At 46.7% G+C, this 27,395-nt stretch overlaps 1 protein-coding gene across 1 annotated transcript in view; it reads right to left on the reverse strand.

The window, feature by feature from the left end:
• FARS2 (phenylalanyl-tRNA synthetase 2, mitochondrial) overlaps positions 1–27,395 on the reverse strand; it is a 1,707,987-nt gene that overhangs the window by 356,228 nt on the left and 1,324,364 nt on the right. The window lies entirely within an intron of this gene.

Genomic DNA, 27,395 nt, shown 5'->3' on the forward strand with positions numbered 1-27,395 from the left:
TAACCCAGGACCATCTCTCCTTCAGGAAGCAACTCAAGACCTGGCTCTTCGAGCAGTAACGTTCCCCCCTCCCCCAGCACCTTGAGACCCCTTCGGGTGAGTAGCGCGCTATACAAATGCTATGATTGATTGAGTCCTGCACGGCCAGATATCCACAGTTGGCACTTTGTGCTTTTTGGCGCCATTTTCACTCAAATCTTTAAACCTCCATATTGCTTGTTCTACCGATTGGATTATTGTTGTTTTGATCTTGATTTACTTATTGAAATTGACTCTCTTTTTCTGAATTGTTGTGTGGTTTTTCTTGTGTTGTGTTTTCAATTTATTACTGGTTGAAGTGCTGCATAAATACTTTACACATTGCCTCTAAGTAAAGCCTGACTGCGCTTTGATCAGAGGATTCAGCTTTTTTGTAATTTGGGGTTTGCCTGTACCTCATTCACCCTGAGAATGAATATGGTTTCTGCTTGAGTAATGTTTCACCCCCCCCCCCCCCACCCCCAGCCAGTAACCAAACTTCTCACAAAAATGATGCATGACATGCTGCTTTCTGTGTGCTGGATGAAGACTTAGACTGATTACAGCTGGAGGGAGAATGGAGTCCTATCAGGACCTATCCGATTGTGGCCATGACCTAATAGCCAGACATGAAATAAAGAACTTTCTTCCCACCTGCGTAGTGCCAGACTTACGTATGAATACCTTGTCCTATAGCCAGGGCCACTGGAATTATGCGATTGTGCAGTCGTTGCGAGTTTCGCATTATAGCGTTGCCACATTTGCCACATAACCTATTATCTGCTGCATAATCTGCAAATTTTAACAAAAACTGTTTTTGTTTCTAGCCCAAACGGTTCAAAAGTTACAAAAAAAGTAGTGACAAATGTTGCCACACAGTGGAAGACCTATTGCAAAGTTGACTGGTCACCTTTCTGTTTCTTATTGCTATATTTGGATGTTAAACTAGTACTAAACAGGTGCAATTAATGCCCAGACAGTGTTAAGTTTAAGATTTACTACATAATAAAGTAATACTACCACAGAATGTGAAGTATAATTTGTCTTTTCTTGCCGCATAATTTACTCAACCCTGTTGCATAATTTTGCCCGCCACTACTGCATAATTCCAGTGATCCTGTCTATAGCTATTACAGATTACCTGCCCATTTCACCTCTGACATACAAGCTTCACAAATGCTGTCTATGGTGTCTTTTAGAACCACTGATTGAAACAAATATTGTTGACAGATACTCACCTACACCTCTATTTAGTCTACAACACAATAGTGATGAGAGAGCACATTCATGAGGAACATGACTGTAAAAAGAGGAAGAAAGGGGATAGAGCAGAAGAAGGGTGATTGCAGATATTGAGTGTTTGAGCTAGTTATTATTTTAATTTCCATTGTCATCATTAAAGCTATTGTGATGTTGTAAAGCCATACACGATTGTAGCACTTATTTAAGTGACAAAATCAACACTACAAAATCCACACATAGGAAAGCATTAACAGTTCAGAAGCTATAGATGCTATACAATGAACATAAAGAAAAAGATATTCCCCTTGACAGTGATAAATGTCTGTATGATTGGCTGCTGTCTTGCTCATTTGCAGTGAGATACAAAAATAAAAGAAGTTTGCCACGTAGCTTTTTAGCTGAAAGAAAATATCACTACCCTTGCGTTAGGAAGAAGCTAGACCAGGCATACAAAGACTGAAAAAAGCCCAACGGAAATAAATACATAATAGCAACAAGAGGAAAATTGAGAGAGACCAATTGAGAGAGCGTGGAAGGATAACTTGCTTACCAAACTGAAGCGACCAAAAGAAATAATAAACACTGACAAAGCCAAGAGGTCTGGCTTTTTACAAAGTGTTTCTTATGTGCCAATTTTATGTGTTGTAGTGAGGATTGATGAGGGGGTGAATACCACAATGAGTCAAAGGATGACTTAATGGATGAGTGAGTGTGTGTGTGGCTGAGTGAATGGTTGATGATAGCATGAGACACAAAATGGATGACAGACTAAATCCATGAAGGCATAGTGGAATGATTTGATCGATGAATGGGTGAGTGAATACGCAGACAGCTGGCTAGATGAGAAGTGCATTTGTTGATGAATGGCCATATAAGTACCTGGCGAGCAGAAATAGCGATTAATATGAATGCGGGGTTTGATCAATGGGTAAAATGGTCAGTGGATGGCTGAAACCAAGTTGCTTCACAAGGCCACTGTACACATGCAATGGCTGAAGGAGGGTGACCCAAATAAGCCAATAGCTGAAAGGGGCTATCTCAAAGAGCCTCTCTGTGTACTTTTGGTTGTGGTGACATGAGATCTCCACCCCTACCCAGATATGCAAGATTTCCTCCAGCTCATAGAATAGGGTACATTATGCCAGCTATGGTTCATTGAAACAAACGTTTAACTCCAAACTGAATCTTAAGGCAGTGAAGCGAGAAAGGAACCCACAAAGTGAGGTGGTAAAGCAAAACAAAAGAAGGCTATATCACAGGAGCAAGACCACTGACTCATTGTCAGTGAAATTGTTCTCCCACCCTCGCAGCTCCACCATTAAGTGAGGTGCCCCTGCCCCTGCACTCTTGAGTGTTGGTGATCGAGGCCCTCCTCCACCCGCAGGTTTCCCTGCGCCTCATCCCTGGTGGTCCAGTGGACCTCTGTCTCCTTTCTTTCTTTCTGCTCCTTCACTCGTTTTTCTCCCCTTTCTATCTTTCACCTTTCTGCACCTCTGCTCTTTTGCGCCTTATTTCTGCCCATTTTCCCTTTCTCTCCCTCTGCTCCTTCACTCGTTTTCACTCGTTTTTCTACCCTTTCTATCTTTTACCTTTCTGCTCTTTTCTTTAGTGCCTTATTTCTGCTTATTTTCCCTTTTTTCTTTATCCCTTCTTTCCTCCCTTTACCTTTCCCCGCCGCTGTTGCCCCTGCGGCCCCTCCCCCCCCAGCGCGATCGGCCCAATCCAGCTCCCCTCCCCGCTCCCGCCTCCCAGCTGTCCAGCCCTCCCCGACCCCTACTTAATGGCGGCCACTGCGGGGACAGGCGAGCAAGACCACTGACTCATTGTCAGTGAAATTGCTCTCCCACCCTCGCAGCTCCACCATTAAGTGAGGTGCCCCTGCACTCTTGAGTGTTGGTGATCGAGGCCCTCCTCCACCCGCAGGTTTCCCTGCGCCTCATCCCTGGTGGTCAGGTGGACCTCTGTCTCCTTTCTTTCTTTCTGCTCCTTCACTCGTTTTTCTCCCCTTTCTATCTTTCACCTTTCTGCACCTTTGCTATTTTGCGCCTTATTTCTGCCCATTTTCCCTTTCTCTCCCTCTGCTCCTTCACTCGTTTTCACTCGTTTTTCTCCCCTTTCTATCTTTCACCTTTCTGCACCTCTGCTCTTTTGTGCCTTATTTCTGCCCATTTTCCCTTTCTCTCCCTCTGCTCCTTCACTCGTTTTCACTCGTTTTTCTACCCTTTCTATCTTTCACCTTTCTGCATCTCTGCTCTTTTGTGCCTTATTTCTGCTTATTTTCTCTTTATCCCTTCTTTCCTCCCTTTACCTTTCCCCGCCGCTGCTGCCCCCGCGGCGCCTCCCCCCCCAGCGCGACCGGCCCAATCCAGCTCCCCTCCCCACTCCCGCCTCCCAGCTGTCCAGCCCTCCCCGACCCCTACTTAATGGCGGCCACTGCGGGGACAGGCGAGCAAGACCACTGACTCATTGTCAGTGAAATTGCTCTCCCACCCTCGCAGCTCCACCATTAAGTGAGGTAACGCTGCCCCTGCACTCTTGAGTGTTGGTGATCGAGGCCCTCCTCCACCCGCAGGTTTCCCTGCGCCTCATCCCTGATGGTCCAGTGGACCTCTGTCTCCTTTCTTTCTTTCTGCTCCTTCACTCGTTTTTCTCCCCTTTCTGTCTTTCACCGTTCTGCACCTCTGCTCTTTTGCGCCTTATTTCTGCCCATTTTCCCTTTCTCTCCCTCTGCTCCTTTACTCGTTTTCACTCGTTTTTCTCCCCTTTCTATCTTTCACCTTTCTGCACCTCTGCTCTTTTGTGCCTTATTTCTGCCCATTTTCCCTTTCTCTCCCTCTGCTCCTTCACTCGTTTTTCTACCCTTTCTATCTTTCACCTTTCTGCTCTTTTCTGCATCTCTGCTCTTTTGTGCCTTATTTCTGCTTATTTTCCCTTTTTTCTTTATCCCTTCTTTCCTCCCTTTACCTTTCCCCGCCGCTGCTGCCCCCGCGGCCCCTCCCCCCCCCAGCGCGACCGGACCAATCCAGCTCCCCTCCCCGCTCCCGCCTCCCAGCTGTCCAGCCCTCCCCGACCCCTACTTAATGGCGGCCACTGTTGCGCGGCCGCGGGCGCGCTACTGGTGCACCGAAGGTGCGTCAAAGACAAGCAGGTCTGCGCCCGTCTGCGACCCGTCCGCGACCAGCACCAGAAACCCTGGACCTCCGCCCCGCCAATGCTACAACCCAGCAGCACTCCACGCACTCAACCCAGGCTGCAACAACAACTGCAAGATAGCATCACCAGCCGACACCCATGGACCCTTCAGCTGTCACCACTGCCGGCACACCTGCAGCACCGCCAAGAACACGGATCCAGCACAACCCGTCCACAAGAACACAACCGAACCGAAGACCCTGCAATGCATCCTCCTTAACGTCCGATCCCTCCACAAACACGCCACAGAAATCTGGGACCTCCTCGACAGCACCACCCCAGATGTAGCATTCTTCACCGAAACCTGGACCAACACCACCTCGGGACCGGACATCGCCATCACCATCCCTCAAGGATACAAGATCTCCAGGAAGGACCGCCCCACCCACCCAGGAGGAGGAATCGCCATCGTCCACAAATCCAGCCTCCGCCTGAGCACACTCCCTGAAGAGTCCACAAAACTGATGGAACACCTTCACTTCAAGATACTGGCCAGCCCCACCGCTGCCCTCCAAGTAACCCTCATCTACAGACCCCTGGACCCCGCGGACCCTTCGCCAACTCCATCACGGACATTACCTCCCCGCAGGCCATCGCATCCACCAACTACACCCTGCTGGGAGACCTCAACTTCCACCTCGACAATCAACTGGACCCCAACACCACATGCCTCCTGGACAACCTCCACAACATTGGACTCCGCCAGATCGTGACCGAGCCCACGCACTCAGCAGGACACACCCTCGACCCCCTCTTCACTACAGGAAACTCCATCACCTTCAGCCACACCACTGAACTCCCATGGACCGACCATCGTTGCGTCCACTTCACCTTCAGAACACCCACCATCCACAGACACCAGCACCTGCTTCCACAAAGAAACTGGACCAAAATCACCGATGACCAGCTCACCTCCTCACTCAACAACTCCACCCCAACCATCGCGGAAAACGACGACCCCAACACCGCAGCCCGAACCCTGCATAGATGGATCTCGGACAGCACCAACACCATAGCCCCCCTCAAGAAAAACAACAATACCCGTGCCAAGAAAGCCAGATGGTTTACCACCGAACCTCGAGAGTCCAGGCGCACATGCCGCCGCCTCGAAAAGACCTGGAGAAACACCAAATCCACAGAAACCCACAACAACTTCAGAGCCGCTACCAACGCCCACCATCAACTCATCAGAGAAACGAGGAAAAAAGCGATTGAAGACAGAATCTCCACCCACGCACACAACAGCAAGGAACTCTTCAGCATCATCAAGGAGTTCGCCCAACCCACCAGCGAGTCTACCAACATCCCTCCCTCACAAGACCTCTGCGACAAACTCAGCATCTTTTTCCACCACAAAATCAAGAGCATCTACGACAACTTTGACGAAGACAACCAACACACTGAACCCTCACCAACCACCCCCGACACCCGGAAACCAGCGATTGATGACTGGACAGCCCTCACCACCGAAGACACACTGAAGACAATGAAGTCAATCCACTCAGGGGCCCCCACGGACCCCTGCCCCCACCACATCTTAAACAGAGCCGCCAACACCATCGCACCCATGCTCTGCCACACCATCAACCGCTCCCTGGCGACCGCCTCGTTCCCCGACAACTGGAAACACGCCGAGGTCAACCCCCTCCTGAAGAAACCCTCAGCGGACCCCACCGACCTCAAAAACTACAGACCCATCTCCCTGCTCCCGTTCCCAGCGAAAGTCATCGAGAAAGCCATCAACAGCCAACTCGCCACATTCATTGAAGAACACAACATCCTCGACTCCTCCCAATCCGGCTTCAGAAAAAACCACTGAACGGAAACCGCCCTCCTCGCCGCAACAGACGACATCCGCACCTTACTGGACAAAGGAGAAACAGTAGCCCTCATCCTCCTCGACCTATCAGCGGTGTTCGACACAGTCTCCCACCGCACCCTAATACGCAGATTCTACGATGCAGGAATCCAGGACAAGGCCCTCAACTGGATCTGCTCCTTCCTCTCCGGGAGGACGCAGCGGGTCAGATTCCCCCCTTTCCTCACGGACCCCACACCTACCACCTGCGGAGTCCCCCAGGGCTCCTCCCTCAGCCCGATGCTCTTCAACGTATACATGGCTCCACTTGCCCCCATCGTCAGAACCTACGGACTCAACATCGTGTCATACGCAGACGACACCCAGCTCATCCTCTCCCTATCCAACAAGCCCAAGACCGCCAGACGCAACTTTCGAGAAGACATGGAAGCCGTCGCCAAATGGATGAAAAACAGCTGCCTACAACTAAACACCAACAAAACAGAAGTACTCATCATGGATCCAAACCCCGATGCCTGGAGCGACACCTGGTGGCCCACCGCCCTCGGAAACCCGCCAACCCCCACAGACCACGCACGCAACCTGGGAATCATCCTGGACTCCGAGCTCAAAATGGACTGCCAGATCAACTCTGTCTCATCTTCCTGCTTCCACACCCTCCGCCTCCTTCGTAAGACCTTCAAATGGATCCCCCTCGAACACCGAAAGACAGTCACTCACGCCCTGGTCACCAGCAGACTAGACTACGGCAACGCACTCTATGCCGGAATAAACAAAAACCTCATCCGCAAGCTACAGAACATCCAGAACGCCGCCGCAAGACTAGTCCTCAACCTGCCACAACACTGCCACATCTCCCAGCACCTGCGCACACTCTACTGGCTCCTCGTCGAGGCGAGAATCATCTTTAAGATGCTCACCCACACACACAAGGCCCTCCACGGCACCAGACCAGCATACCTGAACAGCCGACTCAAATTCCACGCACCCCAAAAGACCCTACGATCAGCCCAGCTTTCCTACGCTGTGGTCCCTCGCACCAGAAAGACCAGATCGGGAGGCCGTTCCTTCTCCTTCCTCGCGGCCAAAGCATGGAACGCCCTTCCGCTCGACATCAGACAGACAACATCACTCCCCATCTTCGCAAGAAACCTCAAAACCAGGCTCTTCGACAGACCCCCTCCTTGATGGAATGGAACCTGCACCCCACCCCTAGCGCCTTGAGACCCTCACGGGTGAGTAGTCGCGCTTTAACAAACTCCTGATTGATTGAGTATATAAAAAGCAGCTGTGGGTGGACTGACAATGCAGCGAGTAACTTTAAACTGGAGAAAAGAATGTCAATAAATAATGGTCATTGAGAAATTTGTAGAGTAGACAGTCTAGGTCATTATTGTGCACGAGGTCACACAAGCTTGGGCTAAGGTCATTGTCACCTTCTATGATTCAAATAGGATCAAACAAGATCGCTTTCTAAACTGATTAGAAGAAACTAGTTGTGTGATGATTAGATGCTTTGTTCACTAAAGTCGCAACCTTTTAAGGTAAAAAGGGTCTGACTACAAGTTTAGCAGGGATGCAGCGGGTCCGCCCCGCCGCTACACCACCAAACCCGTGGTCTGGCCGCTTGCCAGGTTAAGAGTTTCTTGTATCCGGGTGGATTTTTGTTACTTTCCCACAGCGGTGCCCTGAAAACGGGCAGGGAAATGGGAATGCCAAAAACAGTTCCTACACGACATGGACTGTTAAGTCCATGCCGTCAGAAACTAGGGTACATGTATAAAGGAGGGTCACATAATGTGCCCCCCTGCATGCATCCTCATGCAGAAGCGGCACAGGGTCCCTGCAGGACCCCCTTTGTTTCCTCTTTCCCACAGTGTTCATGGAGTAAAAATCCTCCATTACACCTCCGGCGGAGACGCAACCCGTAATATGCTTGGTGGGACAGGTGCGGTCCAGCCAAGCATAATGCGGCCTCCTGACTGCCGCAACCCCGCCAGGGAATGGCGGTTTCCTGGCGGCTGCAGGGGGGGCAATGGCAGTCCGACCGCCCTAATTATAAAAGGAGAGTCGTGAGACCGCCATTGCCGCGCCCCCATGAGTCTGGCTGTCCCTGACGAGTCCACAAAACTGATGGAACACCTTCACTTCAAGATACTGGCCAGCCCCACCGCCGCCCTCCGAGGAACCCTCATCTACAGACCCCTGGACCCCACGGACCCTTCGCCAACTCCTTCACGGACATTATCTCCCCGCAGGCCATCGCATCCACCAACTACACCCTGCTGGGAGACCTCAACTTCCACCTCGACAATCAACTGGACCCCAACACCACATGCCTCCTGGACAACCTCCACAACATTGGACTCCGCCAGATCGTGACCGAGCCCACGCACTCAGCAGGACACACCCTCGACCCCCTCTTCACTACAGGAAACTCCATCACCTTCAGCCACACCACTGAACTCCCATGGACCGACCATTGTTGCGTCCACTTCACCTTCAGAACACCCACCATCCACAGACACCAGCACCTGCTTCCACAAAGAAACTGGACCAAAATCACCGATGACCAGCTCACCTCCTCACTCAACAACTCCACCCCAACCATCGCGGAAAACGACGACCCCAACACCGCAGCCCGAACCCTGCATAGATGGATCTCGGACAGCACCAACACCATAGCCCCCCTCAAGAAAAACAACAATACCCGTGCCAAGAAAGCCAGATGGTTTACCACCCAACTTCGAGAGTCCAGGCGCACATGCCGCCGCCTCGAAAAGACCTGGAGAAACACCAAATCCACAGAAGCCCACAACAACTTCAGAGCCGCTACCAACGCCCACCATCAACTCATCAGAGAAACGAGGAAAAAAGCGATTGAAGACAGAATCTCCACCCACGCACACAACAGCAAGGAACTCTTCAGCATCATCAAGGAGTTCGCCCAACCCACCAGCGAGTCTACCAACATCCCTCCCTCACAAGACCTCTGCGACAAACTCAGCATCTTTTTCCACCACAAAATCAAGAGCATCTACGACAACTTCGATGAAGACAACCAACACACTGAACCCTCACCAACCACCCCCGACACCCGGAAACCAGCGATTGATGACTGGACAGCCCTCACCACCGAAGACACACTGAAGACAATGAAGTCAATCCACTCAGGGGCCCCCACGGACCCCTGCCCCCACCACATCTTAAACAGAGCCGCCACACCATCGCACCCATGCTCTGCCACACCATCAACCGCTCCCTGGCGACCGCCTCGTTCCCCGACAACTGGAAACACGCCGAGGTCAACCCCCTCCTGAAGAAACCCTCAGCGGACCCCACCGACCTCAAAAACTACAGACCCATCTCCCTGCTCCCGTTCCCAGCGAAAGTCATCGAGAAAGCCATCAACAGCCAACTCGCCACATTCATTGAAGAACACAACATCCTCGACTCCTCCCAATCCGGCTTCAGAAAAAACCACTGAACGGAAACCGCCCTCCTCGCCGCAACAGACGACATCCGCACCTTACTGGACAAAGGAGAAACAGTAGCCCTCATCCTCCTCGACCTATCAGCGGTGTTCGACACAGTCTCCCACCGCACCCTAATACGCAGATTCTACGATGCAGGAATCCAGGACAAGGCCCTCAACTGGATCTGCTCCTTCCTCTCCGGGAGGACGCAGCGGGTCAGATTCCCCCCTTTCCTCACGGACCCCACACCTACCACCTGCGGAGTCCCCCAGGGCTCCTCCCTCAGCCCGATGCTCTTCAACGTATACATGGCTCCACTTGCCCCCATCGTCAGAACCTACGGACTCAACATCGTGTCATACGCAGACGACACCCAGCTCATCCTCTCCCTATCCAACAAGCCCAAGACCGCCAGACGCAACTTTCGAGAAGACATGGAAGCCGTCGCCAAATGGATGAAAAACAGCTGCCTACAACTAAACACCAACAAAACAGAAGTACTCATCATGGATCCAAACCCCGATGCCTGGAGCGACACCTGGTGGCCCACCGCCCTCGGAAACCCGCCAACCCCCACAGACCACGCACGCAACCTGGGAATCATCCTGGACTCCGAGCTCAAAATGGACTGCCAGATCAACTCTGTCTCATCTTCCTGCTTCCACACCCTCCGCCTCCTTCGTAAGACCTTCAAATGGATCCCCCTCGAACACCGAAAGACAGTCACTCACGCCCTGGTCACCAGCAGACTAGACTACGGCAACGCACTCTATGCCGGAATAAACAAAAACCTCATCCGCAAGCTACAGAACATCCAGAACGCCGCCGCAAGACTAGTCCTCAACCTGCCACAACACTGCCACATCTCCCAGCACCTGCGCACACTCTACTGGCTCCTCGTCGAGGCGAGAATCATCTTTAAGATGCTCACCCACACACACAAGGCCCTCCACGGCACCAGACCAGCATACCTGAACAGCCGACTCAAATTCCACGCACCCCAAAAGACCCTACGGTCAGCCCAGCTTTCCTACGCTGTGGTCCCTCGCACCAGAAAGACCAGATCGGGAGGCCGTTCCTTCTCCTTCCTCGCGGCCAAAGCATGGAACGCCCTTCCGCTCGACCTCAGACAGACAACATCACTCCCCATCTTCGCAAGAAACCTCAAAACCAGGCTCTTCGACAGACCCCCTCCTTGATGGAATGGAACCTGCACCCCACCCCTAGCGCCTTGAGACCCTCACGGGTGAGTAGTCGCGCTTTAACAAACTCCTGATTGATTGAGTATATAAAAAGCAGCTGTGGGTGGACTGACAATGCAGCGAGTAACTTTAAACTGGAGAAAAGAATGTCAATAAATAATGGTCATTGAGAAATTTGTAGAGTAGACAGTCTAGGTCATTATTGTGCACGAGGTCACACAAGCTTGGGCTAAGGTCATTGTCACCTTCTATGATTCAAATAGGATCAAACAAGATCGCTTTCTAAACTGATTAGAAGAAACTAGTTGTGTGATGATTAGATGCTTTGTTCACTAAAGTCGCAACCTTTTAAGGTAAAAAGGGTCTGACTACAAGTTTAGCAGGGATGCAGCGGGTCCGCCCCGCCGCTACACCACCAAACCCGTGGTCTGGCCGCTTGCCAGGTTAAGAGTTTCTTGTATCCGGGTGGATTTTTGTTACTTTCCCACAGCGGTGCCCTGAAAACGGGCAGGGAAATGGGAATGCCAAAAACAGTTCCTACACGACATGGACTGTTAAGTCCATGCCGTCAGAAACTAGGGTACATGTATAAAGGAGGGTCACATAATGTGCCCCCCTGCATGCATCCTCATGCAGAAGCGGCACAGGGTCCCTGCAGGACCCCCTTTGTTTCCTCTTTCCCACAGTGTTCATGGAGTAAAAATCCTCCATTACACCTCCGGCGGAGACGCAACCCGTAATATGCTTGGTGGGACAGGTGCGGTCCAGCCAAGCATAATGCGGCCTCCTGACTGCCGCAACCCCGCCAGGGAATGGCGGTTTCCTGGCGGCTGCAGGGGGGGCAATGGCAGTCCGACCGCCCTAATTATAAAAGGAGAGTCGTGAGACCGCCATTGCCGCGCCCCCATGAGTCTGGCTGTCCCTGACGAGTCCACAAAACTGATGGAACACCTTCACTTCAAGATACTGGCCAGCCCCACCGCCGCCCTCCGAGGAACCCTCATCTACAGACCCCTGGACCCCACGGACCCTTCGCCAACTCCTTCACGGACATTATCTCCCCGCAGGCCATCGCATCCACCAACTACACCCTGCTGGGAGACCTCAACTTCCACCTCGACAATCAACTGGACCCCAACACCACATGCCTCCTGGACAACCTCCACAACATTGGACTCCGCCAGATCGTGACCGAGCCCACGCACTCAGCAGGACACACCCTCGACCCCCTCTTCACTACAGGAAACTCCATCACCTTCAGCCACACCACTGAACTCCCATGGACCGACCATCGTTGCGTCCACTTCACCTTCAGAACACCCACCATCCACAGACACCAGCACCTGCTTCCACAAAGAAACTGGACCAAAATCACCGATGACCAGCTCACCTCCTCACTCAACAACTCCACCCCAACCATCGCGGAAAACGACGACCCCAACACCGCAGCCCGAACCCTGCATAGATGGATCTCGGACAGCACCAACACCATAGCCCCCCTCAAGAAAAACAACAATACCCGTGCCAAGAAAGCCAGATGGTTTACCACCCAACTTCGAGAGTCCAGGCGCACATGCCGCCGCCTCGAAAAGACCTGGAGAAACACCAAATCCACAGAAGCCCACAACAACTTCAGAGCCGCTACCAACGCCCACCATCAACTCATCAGAGAAACGAGGAAAAAAGCGATTGAAGACAGAATCTCCACCCACGCACACAACAGCAAGGAACTCTTCAGCATCATCAAGGAGTTCGCCCAACCCACCAGCGAGTCTACCAACATCCCTCCCTCACAAGACCTCTGCGACAAACTCAGCATCTTTTTCCACCACAAAATCAAGAGCATCTACGACAACTTCGATGAAGACAACCAACACACTGAACCCTCACCAACCACCCCCGACACCCGGAAACCAGCGATTGATGACTGGACAGCCCTCACCACCGAAGACACACTGAAGACAATGAAGTCAATCCACTCAGGGGCCCCCACGGACCCCTGCCCCCACCACATCTTAAACAGAGCCGCCAACACCATCGCACCCATGCTCTGCCACACCATCAACCGCTCCCTGGCGACCGCCTCGTTCCCCGACAACTGGAAACACGCCGAGGTCAACCCCCTCCTGAAGAAACCCTCAGCGGACCCCACCGACCTCAAAAACTACAGACCCATCTCCCTGCTCCCGTTCCCAGTGAAAGTCATCGAGAAAGCCATCAACAGCCAACTCGCCACATTCGTTGAAGAACACAACATCCTCGACTCCTCCCAATCCGGCTTCAGAAAAAACCACAGTACGGAAACCGCCCTCCTCGCCACAACAGACGACATCCGCACCTTACTGGACAAAGGAGAAACAGTAGCCCTCATCCTCCTCGACCTATCAGCGGTGTTCGACACATTCTCCCACCGCACCCTAATTCGCAGATTCTACGATGCAGGAAAACAGGACAAGGCCCTCAACTAGATCTGCTCCTTCCTCTCCGGCAGGACGCAGCGGGTCAGACTCCCCCCTTTCCTCTCGGACCCCACACCTACCACCTGCGGAGTCCCCCAGGGCTCCTCCCTCAGCCCGACGCTCTTCAACGTATACATGGCTCCACTTGCCCCCATCGTCAGAACCTACGGACTCAACATTGTGTCATACGCAGACGACACCCAGCTCATCCTCTCCCTATCCAACGAGCCCAACACCACCAGACGCATCTTTCGAGAAGGCATGGAAGCCGTCGCCAAATGGATGAAAAACAGCTGCCTACAACTAAACACCAACAAAACAGAAGTACTCATCATGGATCCAAACCCCGACGCCTGGAGCGACACCTGGTGGCCCACCGCCCTCGGAAACCCGCCAACCCCCACAGACCACACACGCAACCTGGGAATCATCCTGGACTCTGAGCTCAAAACGGACCGCCAGATCAACTCTGTCTCATCTTCCTGCTTCCACACCCTCCGCCTCTTTCGTAAGACCTTCAAATGGATCCCCCTCGAACACCGAAAGACAGTCACTCACGCCCTGGTCACCAGCAGACTCGACTACGGCAACTCACTCTACGCCGGAATAAACAAAAACCTCATCCGCAAGCTACAGAACATCCAGAACGCCGCCGCAAGACTGGTCCTCAACCTGCCAAAACACTGCCACATCTCCCAGCACCTGCGCACACTCCACTGGCTCCCCGTCGAGGCGAGAATCACCTTTAAGATGCTCACCCACGCACACAAGGCCCTCCACGGCACCGGACCAGCATACCTGAACAGCCGACTCAAATTCCACGCACCCCAAAGGACCCTACGATCAGCCCAGCTTTCCTACGCTGTGGTCCCTCGCACCAGAAAGACCAGATCGGGAGGCCGTTCCTTCTCCTTCCTCGCGGCCAAAGCATGGAACGCTCTTCCGCTCCACCTCAGACAGACAACATCGCTCCCCATCTTCGCAAGAAACCTCAAAACCTGGCTCTTCGACAGACCCCCTCCTTGATGGAATGGAACCTGCACCCCCCCCCCTCCTCCCCCCCCACCCCTAGCGCCTTGAGACCCTCACGGGTGAGTAGTCGCGCTTTAACAAACTCCTGATTGATTGACAGTATATAAAAAGCAGCTGTGGGTGGACTGACAATGCAGCGAGTAACTTTAAACTGGAGAAAAGAATGTCAATAAATAATGGTCATTGAGAAATTTGTAGAGTAGACAGTCTAGGTCATTATTGTGCATGAGGTCACACACGCTTGGGCTAAGGTCATTGTCACCTTCTATGATTCAAATAGGATCAAACAAGATCGCTTTCTAAACTGATTAGAAGAAACTAGTTGTGTGATGATTAGATGCTTTGTTCACTAAAGTCGCAACCTTTTAAGGTAAAAAGGGTCTGACTACAAGTTTAGCAGGGATGCAGCGGGTCTGCCCCGCCGCTACACCACCAAACCCGTGGTCTGGCCACCTGCCAGGTTAAGAGTTTCTTGTATCCGGGTGGATTTTTGTTACTTTCCCACAGCGGTGCCCTGAAAATGGGCAGGGAAATGGGAATGCCAAAAACAGTTCCTACACGACATGGACTGTTAAGTCCATGCCGTCAGAAACTAGGGTACATGTATAAAGGAGGGTCACATAATGTGCCCCCCTGCATGCATCCTCATGCAGAAGCGGCACAGGGTCCCTGCAGGACCCCCTTTGTTTCCTCTTTCCCACAGTGTTCATGCAGTAAAAACCTCCATTACACCTCCGGCGGAGACGCAACCCGTAATATGCTTGGTGGGACAGGTGCGGTCCAGCCAAGCATAATGCGGCCTCCTGACTGCCGCAACCCCGCCAGGGAATGGCGGTTTCCTGGCGGCTGCAGGGGGGGGGCAATGGCAGTCCGACCGCCCTAATTATAAAAGGAGAGTCGTGAGACCGCCATTGCCGCGCCCCCATGAGTCTGGCTGTCCGTGGACCGCTAGGCTCATAATTGGCCCCAAGTGCTTCATCGAAGCAGAAAGAAAATGTTCACAAGCATTTTGAGCTTTTTTATGCTTAAATTAGAGACTTGTATAACTTGTATGACACCATTATTTTTAAGTATAGCAGTAAAATGAAGCATACCCCATGATATGAATCGTTGGAACCATCACTGGAACCAAGCTTTTCCTGGTTGCAAAGCCCTAATGGGGCAAAACCAGTCCTAGAATGCTTCTGTTCCGGTTCACAGAGGAATTGGCCTGGCAGTTTGGGCTGAACTGTTTCCATGAGGACCATGGTCAAGACTGATTTGCATATGGCTGGGTCAAAACTGAGGTGGCATAGTGGGCAAACAATGATAAATTAGGATGCAGCCTGAATGATTGCCAATTACTGAGATTAATTCAAAAATTCCATCCATCACCTTATTGTTTTTGCATTTGCTGCCCTAAGAGCGCCTGGTATGCCCAGACGTGGGTCCCGGCTCATGGAACAAAGCTATATCTGGCTGAAGAGATCTAACTTGGGCGAAACCGATCCTAGGTTCGGAAAGGACTTGGCCTGGCAGTTCGGGCTGGACTGTTCCCATGAGGAACAGGGTCAAGACTGATTTGCATATGGCTGGGTCCAAACTGACGTGGCCTGGTGGGCAAAAAACAATGCATTGGGATGTGTCCCGAGCAAATGCCAGTGGCTGAGATTAATTCAGGCATTCTATCCTTCACCACAATTCGAAAGACACCAAACAAGACATAGCTACCAGCTCCTAATTGGGAATTACAGCTTATTAAATGTAATCAGGAATCCCCAATGTTATCCCATGGGAGGGGTATGCCTGACAGTACTGAAAAACGAGTTTAGGTGTTTTTGACTACCAGGACTTGTAAAACATAAAAGTACTTGTCCAAACTTTAAATTACACAGAACCCTGCCCTCTGGACTATATAGGGCCAGCCTTAGGGTTTACGTATATGTAATTAAAGATGAGTTTAAGGGTAGGCAAGGGGGTTTAACTGGAAAGACGACATGGCAATTTAAAACTGCATTCAGGCTGCAATGGCGGGACTGGGGCATGTTTTAAAGTGCTACTTAAGTGGGTGGCACTGTAATGCTGCAGGCCCTCTAGTAGCATTTAATTTACAGGCCCTGGGTATACAGTATACCACTCTAAAAGGGACTTACAAGAAATTAAATAGGACAATTGGGCATAAGCCAATGTAACCATGTTTAAGGGGAGTGAGCACAAGCATTTTAGCACTAGTTAGTAGTGGTAAAGAGTCCTAAGGCCAACATAAATAAGTCCAGCAAAAATGGAGGAGGTGAGGCAAAATGTTTAGGGAAAGACCACCCTAGGGCTGACAAGTCTAATACCAGTGCTGTACAAAATGAAAAGATTTATCAAGAAAGTAAAGTATGTAGATGCTCCAGATTCTTTTGAAAACATTGTTCATCAACAAATGATTATGTGCTGTGTGGAAGAAAAGACACATCATTTTACTAACACTGTACCTGTGAAAAAATAATGCACATGAAGACTTAGTGTAATAAAATGTATGCCTACATGTTTGGTTTTACCATGTGTCCCATCTATTAGTGACGGCTGGCAGTAAATGTATGGCGGGGGTTGGGTAGGGGGCTTAGTGGAGATGTTAGGAAAGAAAAGAAAAAAAATGAAAAGAAAACTTACCGAGGGTCGTGTCGCCAGCCGCCGTCTCTCCTACAATGCAGGAACCAGGAAGAACACAGCCTCACAAATCCCCTGACCAATAACAACGCTGCCTTACAACAGCATTGTGATTGGTTTGAGTGCCCTGGTTCAGCTTTCAGGCAGAGGTTTGGAGGCTGTGCATGTCCTCCTCCCAGGCTGTATAATACAGTCTGTGGAGAACATGCAGAGTGCGAATGATGGTTTGGCCAGCCCGAGACGGCCTGCCAAACTGCCATGCGCACTTAAGGTACAGCCACCACTCTTCCTCTGGCCTCGACTTCAGGGGAGGCTGGCCCCGCCTGCCCTAACAACTTGGCTGGCTGCAGTGCAACTGCAACACTAAAAATAAAATGATAATAACGTTTAGTTATTATCATTTTATTTTCCGTTTGCACTGCCTTAAAGTAGTGGGGTGAGACGCCTGCACACTACGGCCACTTGAAGTACTTCTTTCTATCAAGAGCTTACCGTACATATGCGGGCTAAACTTTTAAAAGGTAGTATGACTTTAGCACTGATAGTATATCAGTTAGTTTGTGCCCATTAGTAGCCATTGTTTAGGAACATGCTGCAGCAGAGACTTTCCAAGTAAGATATTCAAACAAATGCTCAAAATCATCACAGAGGGGTAAAAAGTAATAAAATGACTTCCTCTGATGTCCTCAATGGCAAAAGATTATGTAGATTACTTCTGCCACTCTTTTAAAGTTGGAGAAATCAACCTACTTCTCCAATATAAATTAAGGCAATACGTAGCACTAAAAAAGTACCTGCCAATATAGTTGTCTTGCTAAATGTTAGTACATGAATGTCCTTGAGTGATATTGCAACTTTTTTAATGCTATAATGCAACACCATAATGGTCTAAACAGGCCTGGTGTGTTTTAGATATATAGAAGCACAACATTTACCTTGAGTTTAATCACAACAACATTTCAGATGGTGAACAATTGAATATGGACGACTCAGTAGGTTCAACTTATGGCATTATTCTGACACAATATTTATTGCTACATCACTTCACCTGGAAAGTACACATTTAAAAATGTGCAATTATAACTCATTTTTACTACCAGTTCAGTTTATTGGTAACATCTCTAAATGGAAAAAAGTATTCACATTTGCAATAGTTTGTTATGTGTTAAAATTGGACAAAAATTCTACAATTGCAGATTACTTCAAGTCATGCCCTTCAGTGCCATAGATTATTCTGTTATGTTAGGTTACATATTTCTATTTCTATGGCGTACTTCCACCATTTGAATGGTCCTGGAGGACTATCAGAATCTGGGCACCCTCCTGGTTGTGGGATTTTGTGGCAGGACCAGATGTGAAAATTATGCTTTCTTGGGGCCCATTCGGCTAGGAAGCTTATGGCTACTACATTATTTTCTTTACATGCCAGATTAAAAGTTATTATTAAACCAGCTGACTGGTTTATGAATGCTCATCAATCATTGAGGGGGGAGAAGGAAAAGATATGTGATCCATCCAGTTTCCTTGAAATGTAATCTCATCAATCAATTGGGGGGGGGAGGATCACTTGTCCTGCAAACCTGGATTTTACAGGTAAGTGGGATGTCACTTTGTAAAAAAACCCTCATGCACGTGAGTAGATGTTTTTCTGGTAGCGGTATATCTTGATTCTCCGTTAAATTACTCTCGTGTCTGCATAATCACGGGGATAGTTGGTATGCAGTCTCCACCTGGAGGTAGTAACCCAAGGTTAAAAGCAGTAGTGTCCAGTGATAAGTGGTGGTGGTGAGATTAAAATAACTCGGACAGCCAGATTACAGTATTTATTGTTCTGGATTCGAGTTAACTGTGAAAATCTGGTAGATATGCGTTACGAGAATTATTAAGATTCTCACGCTATCAATTTTCGTGAGGTGAAAAGGTCGACATGTTTCAGCCCTGGTCGCCTAGATAGGTCAGTGGGCTTCAGGATCGTGTGGTATGTGAACTTTAAAGCGACGTATTAGTCCTTTAACACCTTGGAGGTCAATCTTGTGCCTCCGCACAATGATTTAAGTGCTTCCTCAGGTACCAGGGAGTCTCTAGGAGAGGGCACTTTACTGTAGCTCTTCACCTCCTGCGTTGCTTGTGCTGACTCTGCCGTTGTTTTAAAAAAGAAACAAACATGAAGCAAACTATCTTCCTTAATGGTGTAAATAACAATTTCTTATATGAAATTCAGAACAACAAACAAAAATTGCATTTTGGCTTTTATAAATCTGCTAGCTAACAGGCTGGTAGTTGTGAAGAGCTCAAAGAAAGGACAAAACAAAACTCCAGTGGTTTACAGCATGCAATAGGAATGTTGCCAAATAGATGTTCTGATTTAATAGTAGATAGATAATTACAAAGATGTCAGTGGAATGATTAGTACTGCCTGAAGGGACAATGCACTAATCATGCTTAATAGAAGCAAGGTTGAAGTCCTATGTGCTTGCTTTCTCATTTACTATCTGTAACATTATATTCATCAAGTCTTTATACCCACAATCAATGTATTGTGTATTATCTAATTTACTGGTGAAGATGGGGCACCAGTGGAATGCCTTACATAGGACTGAGAGTATGTTTAGCGCTACAGAAGTAACACTTGGGGAATGATAAGGGTGCAATGAACAACAAAATGAAAAATATTAAAGAGTGAAGACCGGAGAGTTAAGCTGGAGATAAAAAATATGTTGGGAGCTGATGGGAGACGTGGATAGTTTTAGGTTAGGAGTGAGGGCCCGTTTACAATGAGGAGAAGTTGTTCCACAGTTTAGCAGCATAGAAGGAGTAGGCCAATCTGCTTACTCTTTTCTTGCCTTGGGGACCTTATGTTGTATTATGCTGGTACTTCAGGTGGCACTAATGCAGTCAGAGAGGGAGAGCTTTGCAGCTAGATGGTCTGACTAACTGGTGCAGATTCCTCTTTATATGATAAAAAGAGATTTGAGCTTGACGCAAGCCGGAATGGGGAAGACTTGAAATTCTGGAACGTAAGAGTGAAATGCCATATTTGCAACTACCAGTGTACAGCACTCCACAGAGGTATACACTCCACAGGTGGGAATGGTGGCCTCTAGTAGGTAATTGAGCACAGCCCTGTGCATATAGAACATTGGGAAGATTTGCAAAGCTTTACGCTTACACAAGAGAACTACCTGAAGTGTTCAACATGTGTCGGAGCAAGCCATGAAGCTGTAACAGTCCCTATGATCTCTTGGCCTCCAGTCTAGAGCTAGGGCATTTTACCAATGTGTTTACCAGCTGCAAAGGAAATATAAATATTTTGATGTGTGTGTGTATCTGCTTAAGTATCGATAACCAATGTTTGCTCAGGCCTCCTATGGCAATAGTAAGGGAGTGCCGGCACACTTCCAGGATTCTTAATGATCTAGTGTTTATTCCAAAATCAGCATTAAGACCAGACACATTTAAGCTACCCGTGAACAAGGCTACTGCCCAATCCTCCTGCAGGTGGCCAAACCTCCCGTCGGCCAGGCACTGCAACTAACCACCCGCTAATGGCTCAAAGTTAGGATTGGGATGATGTACGTATATTTTTGAAAAAGTATATGTGGTACATAAGACAGTAATGGAAGATATGCAGATGGACGCACAAACTCCCCTCATTCAGTTTTCTTGACTTGTACAGATAATATATTGTGATGATGGGGATGATGTGACTAGACGCTGTGCTGTGAGGGATAAAGAGAAACGGGAGACTGTGTTGATGTCTCAACATCTGACTGTACTACTGTCCTTGTGATATCTAAATGCCAATAAAGTTAATTTAAAAAATTTTTAAAAACACCCGCTAATGGCCAATCCCATGCCATGCCCAGAACCTTCTCCCACACTCTTCTTTTTGAATTTTTTACATTTTTGGTCCCACAGGAGAACAGGAGGCTGTGCTGGCTTCTGGCTGGGGACAGGAGGCTTGGGTACAGGGCCTGGCCACTGCAGTCAATGCCATGCACAGCCACAGGCTAGGGATTAGCCACAGATGTATCATAACAAGATATAACTTTACGTTGAGAAAAAACATTGAAATTCACTGAAAAAACAAAGGTTATAGTGAGTTATAGGTAAGTAAGTTAGTAAGATTTTATCTTACCCTAAAATAAAAACTTTGAAATTAACTGAAAAACCCAAATGTTAAAGGGGAATTATAGGTAGGTCTTTTAATAATAAAAAACAAAGGGCCACAAGTATCAAATTAGCATTTTTTGCTATATTTTGTTCAACAAAACTGGAGAACATGTCTACAACCTAGAATTGAACATTGGTTTAATAAAATGACCAGGACTTGTAGACTTGAAGAGGCCTATGCCAAACGTATAGGAGCAGTGGTAAGATTTAGGGGTAATTGGCGATCTTATTTCCCTTATGGGTTCATAGGTGAAGCCTGATGATTATGAATTAGTTCAAAATAAATTATATAGGCAGCACTTTGTAGAATTATGGGTATACCTATATTCATACTCAGAACAAAATGATTAGCACTTGGCACTTTGCACTTTATTTGTTAATTCCATTTAAATGTAATTTATTAATTAAAAGTTTAGTTAGGATGTTTTAGATGAGGGCTGTGGGAGTCTGATTCCTTATAAGTTGCCATTTAAAATTGTAATATGAAATGCTTTTTATAACTGTTGAGTATGTCTGCTTAATTCATTGGTATTGCTATTGATATGTAAATCGACATGTCAATTTTCTACTTTACCTATTTTTTTCTGTTCTAATTAAAAAAACTAAGTATCAAATTAGCATATTGTGATTACCAAATAGCAATTTTTACGGAATCGCTATTTGGTAATCACAAGATGCTATATATGTAAGGAATAGCCAAAGATTTTGCAATTCTTTAATATTACCTAATACTGATCCGGTAAACAGTGAATCGCTGTTAGATAACATTACTCCATTAGTTCTAATGAGCTGAAAGTCCCATAGGTGTAAATGGTTTTGCATTTGCTAACTAGTGAATGCAAAGCCAAGGGTGCCCGGGGCCCTAAGGCTCCCTGAAGCAGCTAAAACAAATTAATGTGCACATGTAAAGCGCACACATGCCCTAGGAACATGTGTGTGCCACATGGCACTTTGAAAAATGCAGTTTTGTGCATTTTCAAAGTTTGCACATGGTTACCATCGACTTCAAATCAATGGTAATTGCATTTTTCTAAATGCACAACTTACATTTAGAAAATAGTTCATACATTAAAGAATTGCAAATTGTGGTACCCTATTTGCATTATCAATTTTAGGTAACCACAAAAATTGTAATTACCTAAATTTGAGACTGCAAAGCCTTTCATACATCATGAAAGGCTATTTTGCATTCGCAAACGGTCGCATTTTGCGTTTTGCACTGTTTCCAAATGCAAAACTGTTTCAAACATGTGGCCCCTAAACTTAAAAAAAAAAAGAGAAAACTGAAATTCAACAGTTATACTTACCTGAAGTATAAATGACATAGAGCCAGTTGTACGACAGATTTTTGCATGCGCAAATTGGTTTTAGACCCGTTTGCGCATGCAAAAAACATGTGGACCTTGTAGTAACCCTATTTTGCAAGTCGCTAATTAAATAGCGACTCTCAAAATAGGGTTAGCGATTCGCAATTAGGAAGGGGCGTCCAAAAGCGTCCCTTCCTAATAGCAAGTCTGAACCCTATGTAAGAATGTTTTGCGACCGCAAATGTAGTTCAAGAGGGTGGTAAATCATTAGCAAACGGGAAGGGGTTTGCAGGGGACCCCTACTCCTTTGTGAAGGGGTGCACAAACATTTTTCAGAGCAGGCAGGTGTCCCAGTCCTTTAAGGATAACGGGCTGCATTTTTTTAAAAAACTGCTTTATTTAAAAGCAGCCCTAGACATGGAGGTCTGCTGACCCCAGCAGGCCACCATCCCGGGGAGTGCCAGCCATTCCCAATGGGGTCGCAAATTGCGACAGCCTCATTAATATGCATGAGGCATGCAATTTGTGAACCCATTGGGAATCGCAAACAGTGTCTCAGACACTGTTGTACATTGGCAATTGCGACTCACAAATTGCCAATGGTCGTAAATTTGGCTCATAATGTTTACTGATACAACTGTAGCAAGCCAGTTTGTTTGTAAGTGTGCATGATAAAACATCTTAATCACAGCTGAAATCATATACATTTTTCTATTTTAAGCCCAAGCCGTTTTCTTGTTTCTTTAATGGCATGGTTCATGACTACAAAAATGGAGTATTCTCCTGCCTGACAATAAATAGCTGAATTTGTCATTTCAAAAGAGGAAGTTTACGGCGTAATTTAACAAACTGTTGGGCTGTACCCTGTTCCTCCAAGTAAATAGTGTGCAAGGCAAAGTTTTTTGTTTTTCAAAAATAGACTCCCAAAAAATGAATGGTCATGACGTGCTGGAAGCTTTTTTTCCCTAGCATGTTGGCATTCATTAATTACAATCTGTTCAGGATTGCCAGGCTTTCTCTTAACAGGCTCAAACAGGAAGACCCTCCATTGACCGACAGCCCATGTCAGTTGGGCCGTCAGTGAAAGGTTTCGGCTAGTTCCACTGTCGGAAACAATACGATTTTCCAGATTCGAAAGAGAGCAGGGAATTACAAGTTTGGTAGATAGGGTACGCCGCTACTTTTTTTGGCAGAGTACTCTGTCTGCTAAACTCTAAATAAAGCCCTTGGTATCTCCAGTCGTGAGAGTTGGAAAAATATCTAGAAATTTAGAGGCGATGGTCTGAACCTCCATCAGGCGGTGGGGGGCTAGGGTGGAAGGGTGGCGAGACTGACTAGTACTAGACAGAGAATGATTAAAATAGCAGCCTCATCTTATAAGTGAAAATTCCTGGTAACAGAAAACAACAGGATATTCATTTGCTAGTATGCAAGGTTCAACAAGGACCGGAGGCAGAAAACATATATTGTTCATGTTTATACATTAAAATATTAAACACCAACACAAGACTATGGCAGGTTAATTTCTAAATTTTGTCCATATCAATAGAAATGGTTAAGAATTTTTATTCCCAGTATTTTGGAAGTTAGGAATAGGTATGGGATAGACAGTCCTAACACAATTATAAACTCACATCCTGATTCAGTATGAAATTAGAAATATAATTATGGAGCATGTAAGTGGTGTGATTTTTGTCAATTAATGAAAAGGATATAATGTTAAAAGAGTTGTAACAGGGTGGGGAAAGTTAGTAGCCATTTTACTTTAGCATCTAAGGTGTCTACCTCCCTTTTCTTGATATTGTTATGCATGGGAAAAAATTTACATTATGGACTGACAAGCATACGTCATAGGAAAAGGCTATCTGACCTATAGCGAATACCTTTCCATACATGTGAGGAAAATGAAGCTAGGAAGGCTGGGGCCCCTAGTTGAAGTAGTCAAATTTGCATATTTTTTTCTGAGGAGTTGACAGGAATAATGAGGGTGAGAATCTGAGGTTTTCAGCCACATAATCTGCGCATCTACTAGATGTCCTCTAAGCTTGGAGGCGGGCACAGAGCAGCAGAGGTTGCCTGTCTTTTAACTGGAGACATATTTTTATTGCCAAACTATTGCCTGCTATCTGCGAGGAGTGAAGGAGAGTGGGTCCTGTTCGGATTTTACCCATTAATGAGGGGTTATTTGAATGCACAGACAGAAATATACTGCCTTCTATAGAGAGATTTATACCCAGTAAGTTATTGTCAAGACTGCCTATAATTAGCGATCAAGTCATTAATTCCACAATGTGGAAAAACCTTTGGTAATTATGTTTGGTTCTTAGTCAGCTCACTGTTTTGGGGTTTCGACAGACACATGGCAGATTAAGCTGTGAATAAAATAGCATTCATTTTGTAAGGTTCAAAAGGCGCTATTTAGGAGCAGACCTGTGACTTTACACAGTCTCTTTTCCTCCTCTAATATTCAAAGGTTCTGAGGCTGATATGTTAAGTGGAGACCTTGGTGTTTAAATATTTGCCATATGACTGATCTCTGTCAGGCCATGGTGGTTTATTTATATGAGACCTAATATCTAATGCTAATGGGCAATCTAGGGGAATCTAGTTGGATGCATTGTTATCTTTCTGAAAGAAAAGTGATGCCTAAAGTGAGGACTATTGGTGTTGTGCCCATATGCAAGTCAACTGGGCCTGGAACCGTAAGAGTCTTTTTGCAAAGTTAGTGGGTATTAGCAGAGCACATAGACGGGATTTTCTAAAGATAACTGAGCAATGCTGATGAGCAAATGACATGCAGACTGGCAGATTTATGGTAACACTGTTCAAAAATCTTGAACAAAATGACAGAAAATGTATGCCTGGATTTTTGATAATTTCCTTGGGAGCACATGGAAGCACCTGGAAGAAGGTAATCTAGCAAGCATGAACTAATTTAGGTTTTTCAAATATAAATTATGGAAAACGAACCGAGTTGCCTTTTTTTCAAGAAAGGTCTGTCAATTATGGGCAAAGGTGATGCAACTGACTTTATCAACCTTAAGTTTAGCAAATGATTTGCTACTGATAAACATCAACATTTAGTTTGGTCAAGTGGTGCAAATGTGGCCTGGATGTGGATCTCTCAGAATAGATAATTTTGATAAAATTACTGCTTAGCCATCATTGATGGAGAAGCTTTTGACAATCTACCGGGTATGATTGAAATACCACCGAGTTCAGTAGTGAACATGAAGATCTAAAGTAGGAAAGTCATACCTTTGTCACAACACATTAGTCAAGGCATAAAAGAACTACACAAATCATTTGCAGATTATACGAAGCAAACCATTCAGAGTTAATAGTCTTTAACAAAGGAAAAAAATGTGGAGTAGATGCTTGGGCAAATTTACTCATAGAATAATCTTGGTGAAATAAAGCACATGCAACAAAATGTTAACACCCACATTGATTCAGTAGCATAAAAAGAAAAGCCTTTATATAATTCATAATGAACTACAATGTCATGTACTGTTGCCACCATAATAGAAAACAAGGGAGCAAAACTTGAGAAAATACAGAGAATTTCCATTAAACTAAAACGCACAAGTTCATCTGTAGAAGAACCCTGAGGGTTCAGCAAATGCAATGAGAATGAAAAGTTTAAAGAGGTTCAGCCCTCATAAAAGGAGGGTAAGTAATAAATGAGCAAGTCATAATTTGTTTTATGTTGAACATACTGATGAAAGCGGTAGGGTACCAAACTGTGCAGGATTCTAGAAAGATATAATGAAATCACTTCCAAAGGCACCATGCCTAAATGGCTCTAATCATTACCTTGGAACTGCCCATGATAACTGATGGCAAAATAAAGCGCATGGTGAAAATTAGCAGAACAAAAATGAATTTATTATTAAGTTAAATAAACTAAATCAGTGCAAATGAACTATATTTCAGTCTAATAAACTGTGTCAGCCTTTACTGGGATTAAATGAACATACTGTTACAGCTAAAGTAGACAAAACAAGTATATGGTGTTTTGTGCTTCAGGAGAGAGATCCACTTTGGGTGCATATGTTGATGTTCAGTGATTTTTCAGGCACTGGATTATATTGATGCCAGTTCTCAGGGTGAGAAAAGGGGGCTATAGACCTAAAATTTGTAGAAGTGTAGGGGAAGGCTTCCTGATAAGAAAATCTAAAGGTATTTTTTAAATTACACTTATCCTTTTTGAAAGGCAGCCTTGATATATTTCCTTGTCCGTAAATGTTTATACAAATAAGCGCATCTACTGTAACACATGTGCAGTATCAACTTTCCTTTGCAAAGATGTGTGAATACAGCCCCTAGATTTTAGGATACTAGGAAGTTCATTAGATGCACCACAACAGTTAAGTCCTAAAACAAACCTCTCATTACAAGTGGCTGTAAGCTTTTGCATAAGGAGTTTGAAACATTACCCTAAAAATGATCAAATACTAGTGCACTAGGAATAGTCAATTACCTCCGCAGGTTAGACATTATGATACATGAAAGTCCTTCACAACTTTACAGTTCAACATTGTGAAGAAAGGGCAAAAGTTCAAAATGATACAACTTTCTTCTCATAATACACACCCTCATGACTTGTTATTAATATTCCAGGAAATTAAAGAATCAAAATGGAAGCAATTTGTTTTACCCTCCTGGCACCATTGTCAAAGAAAGGTCTTTGGTACTTAGTTTGGGTTGGCTGGACAGGTTACTGTGTCAACAATGTTGCAGATGTCCTGTCTTACATATTACAAGTGTATTACAGACCATGGCACTCTAATTACAGTGGACAGGACATTGGCCAAGTTTTGACGGAATATCATGTGTGA

Source organism: Lissotriton vulgaris, chromosome 4_1 (genome assembly GCF_964263255.1).
Source record: "Lissotriton vulgaris chromosome 4_1, aLisVul1.2, whole genome shotgun sequence".
NCBI lineage: Eukaryota > Metazoa > Chordata > Amphibia > Caudata > Salamandridae > Lissotriton > Lissotriton vulgaris.